Raw genomic sequence first — 7893 nt, forward strand, 5'->3', positions numbered from 1 at the left:
ATCCCAGTTTTAGATAACGATTCTGCAGAAATATTTGACCAGGTTCACAAAGATGCAGGTACAAGGACAGTAACTGCATCGATGCAGTAACAAGAAAACTGGACATGATCTAAACATCCTTCAAGGGCGGCAGTATTAAACTGTGATACATTCACACTATGGAATACCATGCAGGAGTTTAAATGAATGGGGTAACCACCTATGTACTGGGAAGGAAAGAAATCTACCAAGGTGAGTCAAAAATTATCTGCACTCTGGCTGTAGAAATTCTATCGCCAGAGAATGGATAATTTTTGCCTCACCCTCCTAAGACATAGCATGAAGTGAAAGTCAAGTTGCAGGAGATTATCATTTATGTAAAAAATAAAATAAAATCACATGGCAAACCTATGTTCTTACCTTAAATATGCATTTACTCAAATATATGGAAGAGTCTGCAAGGATATATACTAAACTCAAAGTCGCACGGGTGGGGGATTAGGGCACAAGGAGGGTTTTCACTATACCTGTTATTTCATTTTTACATATTGAGAATATAATGTATTACGTGTATAATGGAAAAGGACGTTAAATTGGCTATTACTGACTTTAAAGAAGGCCTGCCAAATTTAATTTCCTAAATAAACACAGAAGTTCAATCAGTAGGTTGCTTTGGGATATGGAGGGGAAAATACCTTTTCTCACAGCTATTGACCTCAAAATTCTGGACCAAGAAGGGTCTTACAATGCAGTTAGCTCTTTGTATTCATATCTGGACAGAATATACTCACAGTGTCTCAGTCCAACAGTATGCCTTCCATACATTTTCACCAATGTGAGAAATAGAGTTTCCTTGGAAATTTCTGTGAAGAAACACAGTTCATATCCTTGAGTCGGCAGGAAAAGAATGAGGAGAATAAGTAAAAGAATCATGGCCACCTTGTGGGGAATATTCAAATGCAGAAGAGACCAGTTTTCTCATTCCCACAGCTTCTCAGCTGCCCAGTGTGCACAATTAATAAAGACCTAACGTGAGGCCCCTGGCACAAACAATGCGGCCTCTCCTCAGAACCTGAACTTCCTCTCTGTCCAATTTCTTGGATACATAATGCCAGTTGCTTTGAATGTAAGTCTTTTTTTCCCCAAAATCACTTATGTGTCTAAAATGACTCCTACCAATCAATGAGAAAAATGGCAAACACTGATCAATATCAGCAGATAAATATAAAGAAATCCTATGCCAGGCAATACCAAAGGTTTGGTTAGTGCCCTCAAACTCACTCCACATGTTGGAAGGATAAGGGCAGTTAGAACTTAGAAGGACTAATATGAAAACATCTCTTAGACATATTGCATAGAGAAAAGCACAAAGCACTGAGCAAGGAGTAAAAGTATCACCTCATCAGGGGAACAAACGCAAAGGAAAGAGGTTGGAAGGAAGGACACCATCAAAATAGTAACAGGAGTTACCTTATTGGTGGTGGGAAGATGGGGTACAATTTGCGCATCTCATCCTATATAATTCTGTGACTTTTTTTTTTTTTAAGAGAATGTACCTGAGAAATAGACATGTTCAAGAGAAGCTGTTAAAATGTCAGAGGTTCAGTTTCAACCACTCATTCAGTGGATGGCTTTGAATTTTTACCTTTAGCTTTGCCCTCTTCCCTCAGCAACAATGAAACTATTCAGTCTATATGCACATTCTTCAGGGGGCTCAGAAAGAAGTCAAAACAGATACCTCTCTGCCCATGGGCCTAAGGGACATTTCCACTCAAACAGAGCCTTCTGGGTGCTTTCTGCTCACCAGTAATAGATGCCTAAGACTGAACTCATCTCCCTCACACTGACTCTCCTTCCCCACTGCTGTATTTCCACCTGTTACACCGCCATCATTCTGCCCATCAACACATGTGATTTTCCTCTTTCCTGTATACCCAATCCTCCAACTCCAGTCAGTTACTACATCTTGTCGGTTCTTCCTCTGTAGTGCTCTCAGAATTTTTTTTCTACTCCCATCTCAACCATTCTAATTCAGCCCCTTCTCACTTTACTCCTAGATTTTGCTAGAGCATGTTATTTGGTCTCCCTGAATCAAGCTTTCCCCTCTAGATCACTCTACATACGGAATCTAAAATCATCCTCTTGTTCTAATCATTTGTCTCTCTGGCTTGAAAACTTTCAGGGGCCCCCCATATCTTAGAGCATAACTTTCAAACCCCCATTGTGGAGAGCCAAGGTTTTTCATAATCATATCTTTCACTGCTGCCTGACCCCATTCTTTACAGCCAGACGGATCTACTGAATCCTCATCATCCCTACACTCACACCTTTGCCTACACTGTACTCCCTGCTTTTTCTCTAAAAAATCATAGCCAACCTTCACATCCCAGCTAAAGTTTTAGCCTATCCATGCAGATTTCTGTGACCCCCACACCTCAGTGATTACAGGTTCTGGTGAATTACAGCACCTATCTGTATCTCTTTTAATACTTTATTATATATAACCTGCCTTTTAAGGCACATCCCCTTTCTTCCCACTTGGCATTGTCATGTTCTGGAGACAATGCTGGACTTCTGTGGCTCCAACAGTACTTGGCCCTGGGGTGGGCACAAAATGGGTGCTATAAATAGAAAGCTGGGGATGAATATGACTTCAAGATATAACTGAGAGAGTCAATAATAGTAATAGCTAACACTAAAATATATGCTAGGCACGGATATAAGAGCTTTACCTGTATTAACGCACCTAAATCTCACGGCAATGCTATGAGATGATGACCGCCACAGTCCCCACTTTACAGATGAGGACATGGAGTCACAAAGCTAATCAACGACAGACCTGGGTTCAAACCCAGGCGGCCTGGCTCCGGAATCTCACTCTTAACCACTCTGTGGCATTACCACCAACGAGGTGGGGAGAGGCACATGTTGCTGTAAAGAGGATGCAGCAAAGATGGGAGAAGAGTCGATGTTAAGGAGTTAAATACTGGAGTAAAAAATGGAGAATGAGAAAGAATAAGGGCAATGATAAGTAGAAACCTGGAGAAGAGGGAACAATAGCAAGAAGGAGAATGAAGATAAGCAACATTGACAAACAAAAGGTAGAAACGGAACGTCAGCAAACATGGGTTGGGGAGATGAAGAAGACCCAGGAAGACCTCGAAGAAAGGCTGCCATGTCAGGCAGGATGCAGAGAAGAAATGAGGAAAGGGATTCTTACACGGTGGTGAAGATGCCCTTGTAGGTGTTGGGCTGTGGCTCAGGCACTCTGTGGAGCTTCTGCTTTGGGCTGAGACCCACACAGGACAGCGTCTCATCTTTGCAGGTACACAGCTCACATATGTTGATGTCCATGGTGGCATTCTGTTCTGGTTGCATCTTTTGGGGGGTATAGTTTACACCAGGAAGACCTGTGGATACTGAATCCTGAGTTGAAGGAAAAAGAACTGTCTCAGGTGGACTTGGTTGCTGAGAAATGGTACCTCCCAGGTCCACAGGGGTAACTGTGACTTGAGTCAGGGTTGGCTGTGCAAGCGTCACCTCAGGGTGTTTGGGAGATGGGGCTGGAGTTTGCAGCAGGGCTGTAGAATATCCAGACTCCATGGAAGGCTCTGGAGTTATGGTAAGCTCCAGGTCCAAAGGTTTCACTGTGACCCTGGGTGATGTTGGAGGCTCAGCATGAGCCTGATCTGGTGCTGGAACCGGCACCTCGGGATGCGATGGAGACTGAGCTACAGCTTCCTCTGGAGGCTGAGCTTGGGACTGCCGCGTGGTTGGAGAAGGTTCAGCCTCCGTACTGGATTCCGGAGTTAACGTCATTTCCAGGTCCAAAGGTTGAACTGTGACCTCAGTCAAGGTTGGATGTGGAAGCTGAACCTGCTCTGGACTTGGAAGTGTCACTTCGGGGGATGCTGCTGGAACTGCACTCTGCTGCAGGACTGTGGAACGTTCAGCCTCTGTGGTAGGCTGGACTGGCAATGGTTCCACCTCTGTAGGGGGCTCTGATGCCTGAGCCTGAAGCTCCTGTTGTGTGGCAGAAGGTACCACCTCCTTAGGGGGCTCGGGAGATATATCTGAGCCCCCCTGGGGAGCCGGAGACTGAGCTGGGGCCTCCTGCTGCACTGCAGGATGTTCCACCTCTTCAGTGGGCTCTAGAGTTAAAACAACCACCAGATCCAAGGGTTTAACTGTGCTATCAGGCAACACTGGATGTTGAGCTTCACCTGGACTTAGAGGTGAGCCTGTCACTTCATTAGGTAGTGAAGGTGGAACCAAGCCCTGATTCTGTTCCCAGTGCGGTAATGGAGCTGCTGCTGGGAACTTTTGCTGCTGGGTTACCTTGTCACTCAGATCCTGACGTGGAACAGCGAACTGATCTGGCCCTGCGAGCAGCTCTGCAGCTGAATCCGGGTTTGGGTGTGGAACCAAAGTCTCAGTCAACTCGTGATGAGGCAGCGCCAGCATCTGGTCTTGAGAGGACGACAAGTCATTAAAGCCCCCGGACTCTACCGGGGGTGTAATCGCATAGGGCGATTCGGGAGGGGGTCTGAGGAGCGTGGAGACCAAGGTTCGGTCAGCCCCAGGGGGTCGGAGGTCCACTGGACAGGGTCCAGGGCCCACTCCAGAGGCTGAGCTGCCTGGGCCAGAAGCCACAATGGTTGCCACACGAAGACACGCCATGGGAACCAGAGGCACAGTGGGGACATGCTATGCGGAGGCTCCCGGGCACAGCGACCCAGGCCAGTGGGGCACGGGTGCTGCACTCTGAGCAGAAGCCAAAGCATTATGAGAGTCCCGAGACACACGGGCGCCCCTCCCCCACCTCACGACCCACCCTTTATTTATGACACCTTTAGTTCCACCACCTTCACTAGGTTCCGGCGGAGATCCAATCTGAGCAACCAGAGGAAGCCTTTTTCCCAGAGTCACCAGGGTGCAAACCATCCTTCCTCTAGCAAAGGCAACAGTTCCCTCCTGCTGGGGCCTCTCCCCAGTCCCCCCTGACCAGCCCTGCACCATGAGGCAGGATTTGGGCAGCCCAGGGGTGTGGGGAGGTTGGGAAGGATGTGGCGCTTCCCAAGGAAGCCACAGGGCCTGGCATTCTGGGAAATTCAAAAGTGCGAGTCCAGTTCTGGCAATTTGAACGCTTCCTCCTCAAAGCTCCAGGCTGAGAGACATTCTTCCTCCCCTTGGCCACACCGCTAACAAGAAAAGTAGCTGACCCGCAAAATGAGCACCAGTTAGGGTGGCGGGAGGGCAACATACTTTACAGTTAGTAACTCTAAAATGTTGCCATTTCCTCGAAACTCTCAGTACCTACGTCGGATTATTAATTCACCACTCTATTATTCTCGGTTACCCCTGAATCAGTGATGACTCCAGAATTTCTGTAGCAGGGTTTGGAGCAAGTGAACAATTCATCCTGGAAAAGAGAGTTGAAAACCAAGTGAAGGGCCCTTTGCATTAGCATGGACTCCCCCCATCCCACCTTGTCTCAACACAGCCATTAGTCGAGAGAAACTGACAGTGTCACTTTTCAGAGGTCTGCCCTGTGTGCACACATGGACATGACACTGAGCTTGTTAAAGTTAGCATGTTAAAAAATTTCGAGAAAATTACCAGCACCCAGTTGATTTTCTTCCGTCCTTTTAATAATCTATTTAATTTTAGTCCTTTTTAACTGTCTGTCACAACCTCTAACATCTACACTCCAAGACACAAAGAGCTTCATCTTCTTCCCAGTGTCTAGCACATAATGGTTTTTAAGTGGAATTGATTCCAACATGGGCCTCATGGAAGAAAGTGTCTGTTGTTTTTGAATGTGAGTTAGGGATTTTTTTTTTTTTAATTTGCTTATTTGGCTGCGCTGGGTCTTTGTTTTGGCACACAGGATCTTCGTTGCCACGTGTGGGATCTTTAGTTGTGGTGCTGCAGAAAAAACTGATCCCACGAGAAACCAAGCACAACCCTCGGAGAGTTGGAGAACTCAGGTTTATTGAGCCGGTGGACCCAGACGAACTAACGCTCCAAAATTCTGGGGCCCCGTTTCAGGGGAGTCTTCTCCTTATATAGGTTAAAACATACAGCTATAATTGGTACAAACTGATTGGCTACAAATTACTATAGATCACGGGCAGTTACAGATCACGGGAGTTGCCAGGGGTTACACACATAGTAGAGGGTCCTAACAGGAACTTGTAGGAGCAGGACATTCCATTCCTAACAGGACTAAGGTCACAATTTGCATTCTCACACTGGTTGCAGGTTGACATAAATGGTCACTTAACAAGTCTTTGTGCAAAGGGTCTCAAACAAAGGCTTGGGGTGGGTGCCTGAGAGCGAGACAGTCTTCCCTTATCTGATCATTCTTAGTAATTCACTTTACTGTTTAATTGAGAGTGGCGAGCAGGCCTTTGCAAGATAGAGAGGAAGCAATTACAAGTATGGAAGTTTCAATTTCCTCATCAGTGGCATGTGAGCTCTCCGTTGTGGCATGTAGGTGGGATCTAGTTCCCTGACCAGGGATCGAACCTGGGCTCCCTGTGTTGGGAGCACAGAGTCTTAGCCACTGGATCACCTGGGAAGTCCCTGAATTAGGGATTCCTAACTGGGGATGTGCTCCAGCAAAGAGAGAGTAAGGAAAGCAAGAAGAGAAGGGAGCCAGGAAAAGGCCCAGCCCAGGAAGCAGGGAGGGGAAGTTCCAGGACAGCAGCTGTGTATCCAGCACCCACTGGAGGACAGAGCCTGGAAGAGAGGGCGCTGCAGGAGGGGGGCACCTACTGCTAAGCCAGAGCCTGGAGGAGGACAGAGGAGGTGAGAATGGCCGATGGAACAGGGAGAGCCCGAGAGGAAATTAAACCCCTGGGGTCACAGGAGGGGAAGCGAATGTAGTGAGTACATGATTAAGCTCTACGGTGAGTAATATTTACAGTCACAATTCTGTAAACACTATTTTTTTTGGGCCATGCTGCGCAGCTTGCAGGATCTTTGTTCCCTCACCAGGGATTGAACGTGGGCTTGGCAGTGAAAGCGCTAAGTCCTAACCACTGGACCACCAGGGAATTCCATGTAAACGCTATGAATTATCTGGAAGCAGTGACATAACTAAACCTCAAGAATGGACTGGGGGTAGGGGTGTAAGAGAACTAACTCCTCGCTGATGTTACTAGGAATTCAATAGCCAGGGTCTAAAATGGATAAATCAAGAACTAGATGTGCAAAGAGATGTAGAGAAAAGCACCAGAAGATTCAGCTACAACCTGCTCTGTAGAAGTAACCAGGCCCAGTGAGCTGGCTCAGGAAGGTGGGCAAGGAAGTGGTCTGGGGCAGGGAACTGCTGTGGGTCATTGTGTTTCATCACCATTTCATTTCACTTAGTACCATCTGAACTGTAAACTATGCATATGATACAATTTTATTGTTGTTTTTTATTCATTATTTTGTGATTTTTTTTCCCAATAAGAGGTATAATTGACAAATTATTTTTTATTTTTATTATTTTTTTATTTTTTGTTTTTGACAAATAATTAAAAAATTTAAATCCATTTTTGTCGGGAGCCCTCTGGACAAGCCATGCTGTGACAAGGTCACCAGGCTCCAAGGAGGCAAGAACTCCTTGGAAGGGCATCTCGGAGCAGGAGGATCGCAAGGCGACCGCTCCGCAAGGACAGGCCCCAGACCATCTCCACCCATTTTACATTCTGTTCTTTGTTTTTCTGTAATACTCTGCTTACCACCCACTTCCCCTCCCTGTTTCTATGTCCTCAGGAAAGAACCAGGGTTTGACACATTCTTTCTCTGTGTCTGCCCCACCAAGTCCCCTCCCACCACTCCTTGGTGGAAAAGGGAGGCACCTCAGGCTACTAAATGCTGGAGAAAAGGGAGGGGTGGCTCTTCTTGTAATGCTTATGATTG

At 46.6% G+C, this 7893-nt stretch overlaps 1 pseudogene; it reads right to left on the bottom strand.

Moving 5' to 3' along the window:
- The window catches only part of LOC130839629 (leucine-rich repeat-containing protein 37B-like), a 50085-nt pseudogene extending 45367 nt beyond the window's left edge, over positions 1-4718 (bottom strand).
- Between the last annotated feature and the right edge of the window lie 3175 nt (positions 4719-7893).

Source organism: Hippopotamus amphibius, chromosome 17 (assembly GCF_030028045.1).
Source record: "Hippopotamus amphibius kiboko isolate mHipAmp2 chromosome 17, mHipAmp2.hap2, whole genome shotgun sequence".
NCBI classification, from domain to species: Eukaryota; Metazoa; Chordata; class Mammalia; order Artiodactyla; family Hippopotamidae; genus Hippopotamus; species Hippopotamus amphibius.